The following is a 14,565-nucleotide window of genomic DNA, read 5'->3' on the forward strand; positions in this document are numbered from 1 at the left end:
GGAGGGGATAATAGAGGATTCTGATTATTAAGAAGTTTGAATAACCTCGAACAAATTCTATTTGACTTTGGATTAAAACATATTACAATAGGTTGTAATCTTTACTCGCACACTGTGCGCATAGATTATTATTAGTTTGTGTAGTCTACATCTATCCCATAGCCTGGAGGGACGATTGCCAAGGCTTGGTGATAACCATAGACATAAGAGATACTGTAGGGGAGAATGGGCTAAGATGAGCCAGCGGGTAAATTGAACCACCCCCTTTATCTAGAAAACTAGAAAACGGTCTTGTCATGTGACCTTAAATCTAGTAAAAATCCATCATTTACACCTGGCTGTGAAGTTGGGAGGCACATGGAGAAAGTAGAAAACATTCTTTTACAGTTTTTTAGTTTTAGTTTTTGGTCAGTCAAAGTAAGATTTCAGGTCAGGTAAACTGACCCAGGCCAGGTCCAAAATGTAATATCATACACATACATGTTGGTGATTTGCCAATTAAATCATTTAGCAAAGAAAATTGTCTGAAGTATTATTCTAGTCATTTGTTCTAAAATGGTGGCTGTGGGTCAACCTACCGCTTGACTTGGATCAACTTACCTGGGGCAGTTTGAGCTACATCACCACTTTGAGTTTTTAATAAGTCATATTGTTATGGCCCTTTGTGATAGATGCTTACTCATCATTTCAATTGATAGAAGACACACTGAAACAAGCGTAGATCTTTAGATTTGACTGCCATCTCATTTTGCCTGGCTTCTAGACCAGGACAACTTAAGTAAAAAAAAGCTCTCCCTATATTCACATATTAATCTCAGTATCCACACACTCATGTAGATTCCAGTCCAAATGCACTTCCCTGTCAACAACCATATGACATATGTCACTTTTATGATAATCTAAAGCTACAAAATTAGACAATTAGCTCTGCAAGAACTAGGGTAAACTGACTGGGTGTGCTATGGATTGGCCATCTTTATTGTTCCTGCAATACCTGCTGGTCCATAATATAGCGCCGCGTTTCATCCAAGTGTAGATAGTGCAGCTGTGTTGATGTGGGATGGCAGTTCGCATGGCCTTTTACCCTGATATACAGTACATACTATGTATACTGTACATATGTGCATACTGTATCTGCACAGATATACCATAGTGTTGCTGCCGGGCAGACGCCTCATATCGACATGTTTTCTTTTTTCCCCCTATGAACGCCTTACTTCATCATACAACAGCCTTACTTCATCATACAACAGCCTTACTTCATCATACAACAGCCTTACTTCATCATACAACAGCCTTACTTCATCATACAACAGGCCTTACTTCATCATACAACAGCCTTACTTCATCATACAACAGCCTTACTTCATCATACAACAGGCCTTACTTCATCATACAACAGGCCTTACTTCATCATACAACAGCCTTACTTCATCATACAACAGGCCTTACTTCATCATACAACAGCCTTACTTCATCATACAACAGCCTTACTTCATCATACAACAGGCCTTACTTCATCATACAACAGGCCTTACTTCATCATACAACAGCCTTACTTCATCATACAACAGGCCTTACTTCATCATACAACAGGCCTTACTTCATCATACAACAGCCTTACTTCATCATACAACAGCCTTACTTCATCATACAACAGCCTTACTTCATCATACAACAGGCCTTACTTCATCATACAACAGGCCTTACTTCATCATACAACAGCCTTACTTCATCATACAACAGGCCTTACTTCATCATACAACAGGCCTTACTTCATCATACAACAGTCTTACTTCATCATACAACAGTCCTTACTTCATCATACAACAGTCTTACTGCATCATACAACAGTCTTACTTCATCATACAACAGTCTTACTTCATCATACAACAGTCTTACTTCATCATACAACAGTCTTACTTCATCATACAACAGTCTTACTTCATCATACAACAGTCCTTACTTCATCATACAACAGTCTTACTTCATCATACAACAGTCCTTACTTCATCATACAACAGTCTTACTTCATCATACAACAGTCTTACTGCATCATACAACAGTCTTACTTCATCATACAACAGTCTTACTTCATCATACAACAGTCTTACTTCATCATACAACAGTCTTACTTCATCATACAACAGTCCTTACTTCATCATACAACAGGCCTTACTTCATCATACAACAGCCTTACTTCATCATACAACAGTCTTACTTCATCATACAACAGTCTTACTTCATCATACAACAGTCCTTACTTCATCATACAACAGTCTTACTTCATCATACAACAGCCTTACTTCATCATACAACAGGCCTTACTTCATCATACAACAGTGTCGCGCAAAAGTAGTGACATTAGCAGATCTAAAAGCTTACAACACACTGAGCTGGTAGATCTGCTATTTTCAATATTTTCTTAATATGATTATTAAAAAGGAAGCAAGGATATAGACTGCATCCGTAGGCACACGTCACACTCGCACGCTCGCTCGCTCGCACGCACGCACGCACGCACGCACGCACGCACGCACGCACGCACGCACGAACGCACGCACGCACGCACGCACGCACGCACACACGTCACACTCGCACGCACACACGCACGCACGCACGCACGCACGCACGTCACACTCGCACGCACGCACGCACGCACACACACACACACACACACACACACACACACACACACACACACACACACACACACACACACACACACACACACACACACACACACACACACACACACACACACACACACACACACATTAGCCCATGGCATGTGTTGGGCCTCTGGGCAGAAGGAGGAATAGTTATTGATGAGACTGCCACTCTTCCTAATACACCCTGACAGGTGAGGGGGTGGCCAGAGATGAGGAGCACGCACGCACGCACGCACGCACGCACGCACGCACGCACGCACGCACGCACACTTGTATTACTATACTTGTGAGGACATCAAAAGTTTAGGAGGCAATTTTATAAATGGAATTTTTAACCTTAACCTTAAAATGTGTTGCGCACCAAAGATACCTGATCTGCCAGCCCACAATGTACAGGGCTATGCATTGTGAGCTTGTAGATCAGCTATTTTCAGCACACAAACATCGGGCATAATTCTAACCCCTAAATGTCTCATTTCTCTTGTGAGGAGGACCAGGAAGATGGTCCCCACAATGTATTTTCTTGCTGAATCATAAGTCCTAGAAATTACCAAAGTAAAACAGATGCAATCATAATTATGTAAACTAGTACAGGGCTCGCACACACAGGCTCACAATGCGACGCATTGTGAGCCTGTAGATCTGCTATTTTCAGAAGATTTATTATACATTTGACAACTTGAAGTTGAAATGGGACATTCTGCACAATGAGTACTTTTACTATTGGTACTTCAAGTACATTTTCATGCCAATACTTGTGTACTTTTACTCAATTACATTTTGAGTTCCGGACATTTACTTGTAACACAGTATTTCTCTATTGCAGTGCTTGTTCATAGGATGTTTTTTTGAAGGGCTACTATATATACTGTATATATATCTTTAAACACGCACGCACGCACGAACGCGCGGGTGCGCGCACACACACACACACACACACACACACACACACACATATTCTAATCAAAATGAGCTTCACTGACATTCATTTCATCATGCAGCAATTGCAGCTTTTAGAAAATGTCATCCGATGACATATGATCGCCTTCCCAAAGCGCCGCACACTAAACAAAAAAAAAACAATATCGAAGCCATCTGGGGAACAAAATAAATTGGCCCATTGTTATCCGAGCTGACAAAAGCAATGTATGGCAGACAGCTCATTCCCCAGCACTCTGCTCGCTGCACCTCAAGTGCCCTGTCAATGACCCATCATCTCTCTCTCTCTCTCTGCCTCAATACTCTTTGTATATGTCTCTCTCTCGTCCTGGCTCTCTCCTATCCTCTCTCTCCCCCTCTGCTTAACCCATTCAGGCCTGACGTCGAAATTTAAAAAAAAAAGGTTTTCTAAATCATGACAATTTTCGGAAAGATTTGAGGCACATTTTAACGATTTTTCAAAAATAGCAGATCTACAAGTTCATAGCGCGCCACTCGGTGGCGCGCTATGAGCTTGTAGATCTGCTATTTTTCAATAGCTAAATTATAACATAATGTTTAAAACGCTAACGCTAACGTGACATGGATGCGAGTAGTAATAAGGCACCCGATAATGGTCAAAAAGGGCCAAATTCCTGCATAATTGACTGAGGCACCCTGTGGGCGTGGCTAGCGGCCATTTTGATGACGTCACCAGAGTGGGAGTGTTTGAGGGGTGGGGGGCGGGGGGGCGTGTTTGGGGCATGCCCGGGCTTATCTATGACCCCCTACCTGTGTGGGCTGAAGGGGGGGTGGGGAGACGGGGGTAATTATATGTAATTGGATTAGTGCATGCGGGAGACAATGATGTTATTTGAATACCTTTTGTTTAGTAAATAAAAATAAATTGTGTTTGGGGATGCCAGTGATGGTCTATGACCCCCTACCTGTGGGGGTAATTCTATGATGGGGGGTGTAGGAGGGGTGGGGGTGGGCGCCCCGTAGAGCAGGCTATTGTTTTCAATGTCCTCTGAGACTCTGAGGTGTTGTTGAATTTAACATACTATTGGCCTGAGGGCCCGACTTGTTTGTTTTTTAACATTTCTATGCTTGGTGACAGAAGTTAGGGCTGTGTAGACAACACTCAATAAAACTTCTTGTAGTTAATACGTTTATAAAATTTCCATTCAAACAGACTGCCGTAGCTAAGTGTGAAGACTCACAGATTCCCATATAATAGCTCTGAGTTCAAGGGGGGAGTCAGGCAAGAATACAGATTACATTATTGGAAGTAGGGGTGGGGGCTCTCACCTTGACGTGCTGTGTAGACTCACGGTTGCACATGGGTGTAAATAGAGTTGCTTGTAAATAGTTGGGGGGAAGCACTGCTGCATTGTGGGTAATTGGGGGAGCGATTGGGGGAGCCCAGCTTTGACGTGCTGTGTTGACTCGCGGTTGTAAAGTGCTTGTAAAGTAGGTGCATTGGAAGTAACCATTGCATGCTGGGTAATTGGGGGGGGAACACCGTAGTGTGAGTCAGGATTGGCACACCCCCCTTCTTTCAGTCAGAGATCTTATTTTATTTAGTAAATATTCTACATTATAGTGTGACAAAATATGATATAGATATAATGTGGTACCGGTTATAATTAGTTACACGTATACTTTTAAACTGATAGGCCTACAAAATAGCTACATTCTCACAATGTATCACTCATTCATTAGTTAAGTTAGTTAGTTTGGTCTCCTATTTTTGTATTGCTTGATTGGGGATAAAATATGTGCATGTTAAAACAAACACGCAGATATTTTTATTGAAAAATACTCTCACTCTCACTTAGTGGTTACATCATGTGAACTAATTTGTGAATAAACCTTTCCCCATAACTTACATAATATTACACATAAAACTCTGGGGTAATATAAATCTACAATAGGATAGATAGAAAATAACGTTAAATTATTTTTTTGTTTTAGGCAAAAATGATAATAGTACTTTTCATGAGTACTTAAAGACATTTTACACTTTAGATGTTGTGTTGGAGGTATACACTAAACCAAATGTTGGGAGCCCAGCTTTGACGTGCTGTGTAGACTCACGGTTGCACATGGGTGTAAATAGAGTTGCTTGTAAATAGTTGGGGGGAAGCACTGCTGCATTGTGGGTAATTGGGGGAGCGATTGGGGGAGCCCAGCTTTGACGTGCTGTGTTGACTCGCGGTTGTAAAGTGCTTGTAAAGTAGGTGCATTGGAAGTAACCATTGCATGCTGGGTAATTGGGGGGGAACACCGTAGTGTGAGTCAGGATTGGCACACCCCCTTCTTTCAGTCAGAGATCTTATTTTATTTAGTAATTATATAGCAAGATGTTGAACAATACATGAGTAGCAACATGTTTATGATAAAGATGCTTGCCTGAAAATACATACGTTGTACTAGTCAAGACATCGGTAGAGAACATTTTTTTTAATTTTATTTATATGTCACTTTCAGTTAGTTGTCAGTTGTCAGTTTTTGCTACCAACTCACGGCATTTGTCGATGTGCAAATAATTCCAGTAACTGGTGGCTTGCTAACATACATACATACATACATACATACATACATACATACATACATACATACATACATACATACATACATACATACATACATACATACATACATACATACATACAGTACATGTATACATACATACATGCAGACAGTACATGCATACATACATACATACAAACATACAATACAGTAAATGCACAACACGAAACGAAAAAAACATGCAAACAAGTACATGCGTACATACAAGCAGTACATACCTACATACATACATACATACACACATACATACATACATACATACATACATCACAATGCAAAACATGAAACGAAAAAACATGCACAACACGAAACGAAAAAACATGCAAACAAGTACATGCGTACATACAAGCAGTACATACATACATACCTACATACATACATACATACATACAAGCATCACAATGCAAAACATGAAACGAAAAAAACATGCACAACACGAAACGAAAAAACATGCGCAACATGAAAACAAAACACTACCTAATAACAAGAAACAGCTAGCACCCAATGTTATAGTTAGTACAACATGTCCCGTATGGTCTAGCGTTTAAGGGTTCCTGGTTTTCATCGGGGAGGCCCAGGGTTCGAATCCCTGTACGGGAATATCATATGTTTATGTTCTGATGAATTGAAAATGATGATCAGTGTTGTTAACAAGTGTAATGGTTTATCATTGATCGGCCGCAAGTAACACTTTGTATCTGTGTGTATATTTGGTTATCATAAAAGTTACAATTCATTTCTGACACAGTGAAGCTGTTCGTAAACTACGCTCACGTAAGTACCGGTATTTGTTTAGTAATTACTAAATAGCTACAGGAGCCATTGAGCAATAATACAGTTTGGGGGTGGGGTTAAGCATCATTTTGTAGGGGTTAGCCTCTTACTTCATACTTCATGAATAGAGTATAGATGAAAATAGATTTGACATATTAATGGCTCAATGTATAACATTTTATTTACATCATACACAACATTGGTTATGACAAACGGGGAATAGGGATGACCTTGAGGTACAGTGACTGTCCATATAATATACCACTGATGTGGGCAGTTTAGAACTCCTAATTATGAATGTTTAAACTACTGGTTATGTGGTATGTTGGGGGTTGACGTTAGATCTAGTATTATGTTCAAAGTATTTTAACATCTCGTGTCAGAGTTGATATTTTAATATCGTCGTTTCTCTTCGGCGATGGAGACTAACCAACTTAAAATGTTAGAATCCTTATCATGAAAAGTATGGGTTCATTGTGTTAACATAAGATGCAGCTGTACTACATAGGGTATGCTATAATCATGTTTGTGACCTCAAAACCAACTGTTACTAATATGTTACGGGAAAACAAGATGAATCTTTATGAAATCATAAGAAAACATATCGATTTTCTAATTGAGATTGTTTGTAATGCAAAATTAATTACAAAGCGTGATGAATATAGCCTTTTATTCTTGGATGACCCTACAATCACACTACTGGACATTTTAATCCATAAAAATAGTGAACAGTGTTCTCATGCTTTCGCGAATATCCTTAAATCTGACGAAGTAACAGCAACAATACCATTTCTTAAAACATTGATCAGTAGTGAAATAGAACGCTACAATGCAGCAATTTCTAAATATTTGTGTGATGAGTGATGTATAGGGTTCAGTGGTCTATCTCGCTGAAAAGAAAACCTGTGTATGGATTACCAAGCGTGCCCTAGCAGTGTTATAGGGATTCTCATTATAAACCCCCACTGAGTATCAATTCCGCAACATAGGCTGACATGATACACTAATCTCAAATCCATATAACTAGCTAGAAAACCGAAGGGCTGCTAGATGCACCCACTATACACTTCCCCCCTCATCTAGAATGCCGAAGGACCACTAGTTGCAATTAGTTACAAAAGCATAGTATACTACCCTGTAATTATGGAGGACTATACTTTATCAATGGGGGGAAACCAACGCAAGTGGAGGAGACAACCCGTGCTGGAGGACACCTGAGAGCCTGAGGGCCCAGGATGAGGAACCATGGATGTACACCAATCCACCCCGGTTCATGGCTGGCGATGACGATGATGGATATGATGAGATGTCATTCTGGAGCTCACCTCCATCATCACCTATGTATTCCTATGATACGCGTGACTCACCCTACGTTTGGCCATCACCCATACATTCACCTGAGTCCCATGACAATGATGACACTTCAACTGCAAGGCCTTCACCACCACCATCCATAGTTAATTTACCCCTGAACCATACTGATGGGGTGATCAGTACAAAACTTATAGATATTATCACAGTATGTGTTGTTAAACTACTCCAAAATGCTATAACTGCACAGATGAGAGAAAGTTGCAACGGTTGTCAGATAGACCATTGTAGTCAATCCGTTATGCATATAGTGAAACAATTGTATAGTTGCATATATTGCAGACAGTTTTCTGACCTCGTATTATTACATTGCACATACTGTACATTGTATGTACTGTATTGAGAAAAATATTGGGGTGATAATGTGTACCATCTACAGTGACTACGATGATTATTCCTAAATATGCAATCATTATAAAATATGTAATCATAAAAGATTTGTATATTTTGTTATCATTTTGCTAGCTGCAATTAATTTCTACAACATTGTATGTGTTTAACATCAGTATCTGTTTTATTAATTCGCTTTGATAGCATGGGTTGGCTTAGGGGTAAGTCTCTTTTGAGGGTTTAGCCTCTACAGTTTACAATTTAGGCATTTAGCAGACGCTCTTAATCCAGAGCGACTTACATTAAGCAATAACAAAAGCATGGCATACATCACATATATAAAAAGTAGTTATCATGAATCATGCCAAGACTAAGAACGTAACAGTGGAGTATCTATGTAAACTATACATACTATACTATATAATATATTATACATGTGTACTATAAAGTGCTATGACTCTCACTTCATACTTTATGTATAGAGTATAGACAAAAAATAGGTGAATTTTGTGATAAAAATAATGAGTGGGTCTAGTCAGAAGGTGGGTTATATGATGTCATATTAATGACTCAATGTATAATATTTTTATTTACACCGTGAACAACATAGTTTATGACAACTGAGGGGGTAGCTATAGTATAGTGACTGTGTCCACATGACATACCCCCGTGATGGGGAGTAATTTTGTTTTGAAATTGTGACCCCTACCCAAACATAAACAACTTGAATGTAGAATTTTCAAGTTTAATGTGCCAACTTGTTGACTCTTTTGAGAACTTCCCCAGAAAACCCTGATAGAATTCATACAATGATCGTATTCATCACCCCTAACGCTAAAAAGTTTTGTGTAAAGATACGGAGACAAACAGATTCTGTACATATTTGGTATATCTTTATTGACCCAGTTGTGGACAGAGAGTTCCCAAGTCAGATATCAGGCTGTCAATAGTCACAAATATGGTGTCTATCATTAAAACAAACAGCCCTTAGTGTGCAATAAGTGGTATCTGGGTCTATATTATGGTTGGCTTTAACAGTTAATACAATATCTTCAGGTCTCTTTAGGTCTTTATAAACCGAAAATGCTATATATTTACCACCCCAATGCATCCCTTACACTGTATTTTACTAGGCCCCTGACATAAATAATAGCTCTGTCAGATGTCACAGCATTTGTTGTGAAGTTTCACAGCTACTCTGGGTGAGCAAATGATCTAGTGACCCATTGGCCTACTACCCTCAGCCATGATTGAGAACTATTATGATGATTTAGCCTAAGATGTTAAGATACGATGTTCACATTAGCCTATTATTTTGGCTAAGATGTTAAGATACGATGTTCCACATCAGATTTCATTCCCTAGGTGTGTGTTTTTTTCCCGTACAATACCCCCTAGGGATCAATTTAGTGAGATAATAGGGGGAAAACCATGTTTTAACCAGAATGTAATGGTAAATGAGTGATTGGGCATTTTACGATGATTGGCTCTGTAATTACCTACCCACCAGGGGGGAATGGTGAAGTATGGGGGTCTTTTACCACTACAGAGGTTTGCATAGTTACAAAATGGATAGAGAACATGTCTGAAAAATGATAAAATAGCTGAAATTAACAATTATTCCAAATTTTGTTGCAAAATAGTTATTAGTTAATAGTTATTGGTATTGGTTGAATAATGTACTAGTCATAATATAATGGGAGAGAACAGCTGAGTGAATGAGTCAAAAGTGGTGTATGTCGTGCATTTTTTATTAGTAACGTATCATTGTCTTTACTATAGACTAGTACATAGTACACATGACCACACAATTAATTCCCAAATGTCTCACTCATTCAATAATGATATGATTCGCATTCATGGCAATTGCCTTTTGTTATAAATACACCCTATAAATAAATTGGCTAGCTAATCTACATGTGTGTAGTAAGTGTATGTTACGGGGGCAGTCCTTAAAACACATAGCCTACGGTATAATAGGCGAACACATATAAAATTAGCCGACCTGGCAAACATCTAGTTTCGAGAAAATGTCCACCACAAGATGACATGGTGGTGACCCCTGGTCCTTACATTGAACAGCATAGGCCTATTGTTAATAGTAGCTGTTTTCAATCAATCATACCGGTACCTAAAAAACAGATGATCAGTTCTCAAACTTCTCATATCATCCCTTAAAAAACCTTAAATCACATCTGTGCATGGGTAAAAACTATAACGACATATAGGTTTGTCAAATACTTATTTCTTTTTTATTATGATTACATAATCAGCAATACGTGTGTGGCACACAATGTCATTGTAATATTTTTTCACATTTCTTTTCACATTTCTTTTCAAATAATTTGGACTCTCCTAGCAAGGAATTGTTCCATCCAAACTGCCAAAGTCTGTTCTTTCTGTATGACGTGAGGAAAGACAGGACAACCAGGAGATATGTACCACGGCAGCGTCTTCAGAGCAGGAAACCGTTCTGATAGATGTGGCCCCTGTATGTCCATAGACATGAATACCCTGCAAGTTGTTTCGCCCTTGTCCAATATTATGACCACGAGATCGGTGACAGGATCAGAATAACCGGAGTATGTACGCGTCAGGTTCCGGTGTTCTCTCTCCGTGATTAAGTGTCCTTCGCAGAGTAGATTGAGGGTATAATCACTGTGTCTACATAGTCTACTTCGACCCGTCGGTCCCTAATCCGTGATATGATCTATGAATTTCAGGACGATTATCCATTGAGAACAATGTTGCACCAGCCGGTTTGGGTATATTTATGTTGCGGGGTTTATTCAGATCTACACGCCACGGCTTCTTTGCAAAGGGATAGTCCAATGACAATACATGATTGACCCTTGTAAGGCGTCCCTCCAACAGTACAGCCTTTCTACACTCTTTTGCTCTGACGAAAAAATTATTGATTAATTTCAACACGTCTTGTAACAACCATAAATCTCCTGAATGAAACGCTATACGGATCGGGAAGTATTTCTCTTTATCCATCATAGTTTTAGGATTTTCAGGAGGGCCCTGGTGAGACTGTGATCTCACCAACAGCCACAAATTTGATCTTGAGCAATCGACAAGGAGCTTAGACCTAGAAGCGACTGAATCATCTACTTCCACCATTACAGGAGGTTTGATGTAGTCATTGCTAGCCCATCTCTCCCAGAGCAAGTAATTGATGAAATCCATAAGAGCCATGTTCAATCTTTCAAATTCAGACGCATAAACTCTCAAATGAGGCATGCCTGTCTCAAACAGTATTTCGCCATCTTCCATTGTATATAGATCAACATACGAGAAACAGGCAGCCGGTGAAAAACAGCACCGCAATTTACGCCCATTACATAACTGGTATATCTGCTCGTCTTCGTCATGGTAAATCATGTGAGGTGAATACATCTTTCGTCTTCGCTGGTTACGTCTCAATACTTACGTACTCTTCGGTTTCTCTACATTTAAAGAACAGGCCCATGAGAGGCGGAGCTTTCTAACTCGGCTTATACAATAACCGGGTAGGTAATTACAGAGCCAATCATCGTAAAATGCCCAATCACTCATTTACCATTACATTCTGGTTAAAACATGGTTTTCCCCCTATTATCTCACTAAATTGATCCCTAGGGGGTATTGTACGGGAAAAAAACACACACCTAGGGAATGAAATCTGATGTGGAACATCGTATCTTAACATCTTAGCCAAAATAATAGGCTAATGTGAACATCGTATCTTAACATCTTAGGCTAAATCATCATAATAGTTCTCAATCATGGCTGAGGGTAGTAGGCCAATGGGTCACTAGATCATTTGCTCACCCAGAGTAGCTGTGAAACTTCACAACAAATGCTGTGACATCTGACAGAGCTATTATTTATGTCAGGGGCCTAGTAAAATACAGTGTAAGGGATGCATTGGGGTGGTAAATATATAGCATTTTCGGTTTATAAAGACCTAAAGAGACCTGAAGATATTGTATTAACTGTTAAAGCCAACCATAATATAGACCCAGATACCACTTATTGCACACTAAGGGCTGTTTGTTTTAATGATAGACACCATATTTGTGACTATTGACAGCCTGATATCTGACTTGGGAACTCTCTGTCCACAACTGGGTCAATAAAGATATACCAAATATGTACAGAATCTGTTTGTCTCCGTATCTTTACACAAAACTTTTTAGCGTTAGGGGTGATGAATACGATCATTGTATGAATTCTATCAGGGTTTTCTGGGGAAGTTCTCAAAAGAGTCAACAAGTTGGCACATTAAACTTGAAAATTCTACATTCAAGTTGTTTATGTTTGGGTAGGGGTCACAATTTCAAAACAAAATTACTCCCCATCACGGGGGTATGTCATGTGGACACAGTCACTATACTATAGCTACCCCCTCAGTTGTCATAAACTATGTTGTTCACGGTGTAAATAAAAATATTATACATTGAGTCATTAATATGACATCATATAACCCACCTTCTGACTAGACCCACTCATTATTTTTATCACAAAATTCACCTATTTTTTGTCTATACTCTATACATAAAGTATGAAGTGAGAGTCATAGCACTTTATAGTACACATGTATAATATATTATATAGTATAGTATGTATAGTTTACATAGATACTCCACTGTTACGTTCTTAGTCTTGGCATGATTCATGATAACTACTTTTTATATATGTGATGTATGCCATGCTTTTGTTATTGCTTAATGTAAGTCGCTCTGGATTAAGAGCGTCTGCTAAATGCCTAAATTGTAAACTGTAGAGGCTAAACCCTCAAAAGAGACTTACCCCTAAGCCAACCCATGCTATCAAAGCGAATTAATAAAACAGATACTGATGTTAAACACATACAATGTTGTAGAAATTAATTGCAGCTAGCAAAATGATAACAAAATATACAAATCTTTTATGATTACATATTTTATAATGATTGCATATTTAGGAATAATCATCGTAGTCACTGTAGATGGTACACATTATCACCCCAATATTTTTCTCAATACAGTACATACAATGTACAGTATGTGCAATGTAATAATACGAGGTCAGAAAACTGTCTGCAATATATGCAACTATACAATTGTTTCACTATATGCATAACGGATTGACTACAATGGTCTATCTGACAACCGTTGCAACTTTCTCTCATCTGTGCAGTTATAGCATTTTGGAGTAGTTTAACAACACATACTGTGATAATATCTATAAGTTTTGTACTGATCACCCCATCAGTATGGTTCAGGGGTAAATTAACTATGGATGGTGGTGGTGAAGGCCTTGCAGTTGAAGTGTCATCATTGTCATGGGACTCAGGTGAATGTATGGGTGATGGCCAAACGTAGGGTGAGTCACGCGTATCATAGGAATACATAGGTGATGATGGAGGTGAGCTCCAGAATGACATCTCATCATATCCATCATCGTCATCGCCAGCCATGAACCGGGGTGGATTGGTGTACATCCATGGTTCCTCATCCTGGGCCCTCAGGCTCTCAGGTGTCCTCCAGCACGGGTTGTCTCCTCCACTTGCGTTGGTTTCCCCCCATTGATAAAGTATAGTCCTCCATAATTACAGGGTAGTATACTATGCTTTTGTAACTAATTGCAACTAGTGGTCCTTCGGCATTCTAGATGAGGGGGGAAGTGTATAGTGGGTGCATCTAGCAGCCCTTCGGTTTTCTAGCTAGTTATATGGATTTGAGATTAGTGTATCATGTCAGCCTATGTTGCGGAATTGATACTCAGTGGGGGTTTATAATGAGAATCCCTATAACACTGCTAGGGCACGCTTGGTAATCCATACACAGGTTTTCTTTTCAGCGAGATAGACCACTGAACCCTATACATCACTCATCACACAAATATTTAGAAATTGCTGCATTGTAGCGTTCTATTT

General features: G+C 39.2%; 1 protein-coding gene across 5 annotated transcripts in view; it reads left to right on the forward strand.

The window, feature by feature from the left end:
- Nucleotides 1-14,565, forward strand: part of adgb (androglobin) — a 114,986-nt gene that overhangs the window by 60,179 nt on the left and 40,242 nt on the right. The gene's annotated exons all lie outside the window — the stretch shown is intronic.

The sequence above is a fragment of the Electrona antarctica genome (genome assembly GCF_951216825.1).
Source record: "Electrona antarctica genome assembly, chromosome: 17".
NCBI lineage: Eukaryota > Metazoa > Chordata > Actinopteri > Myctophiformes > Myctophidae > Electrona > Electrona antarctica.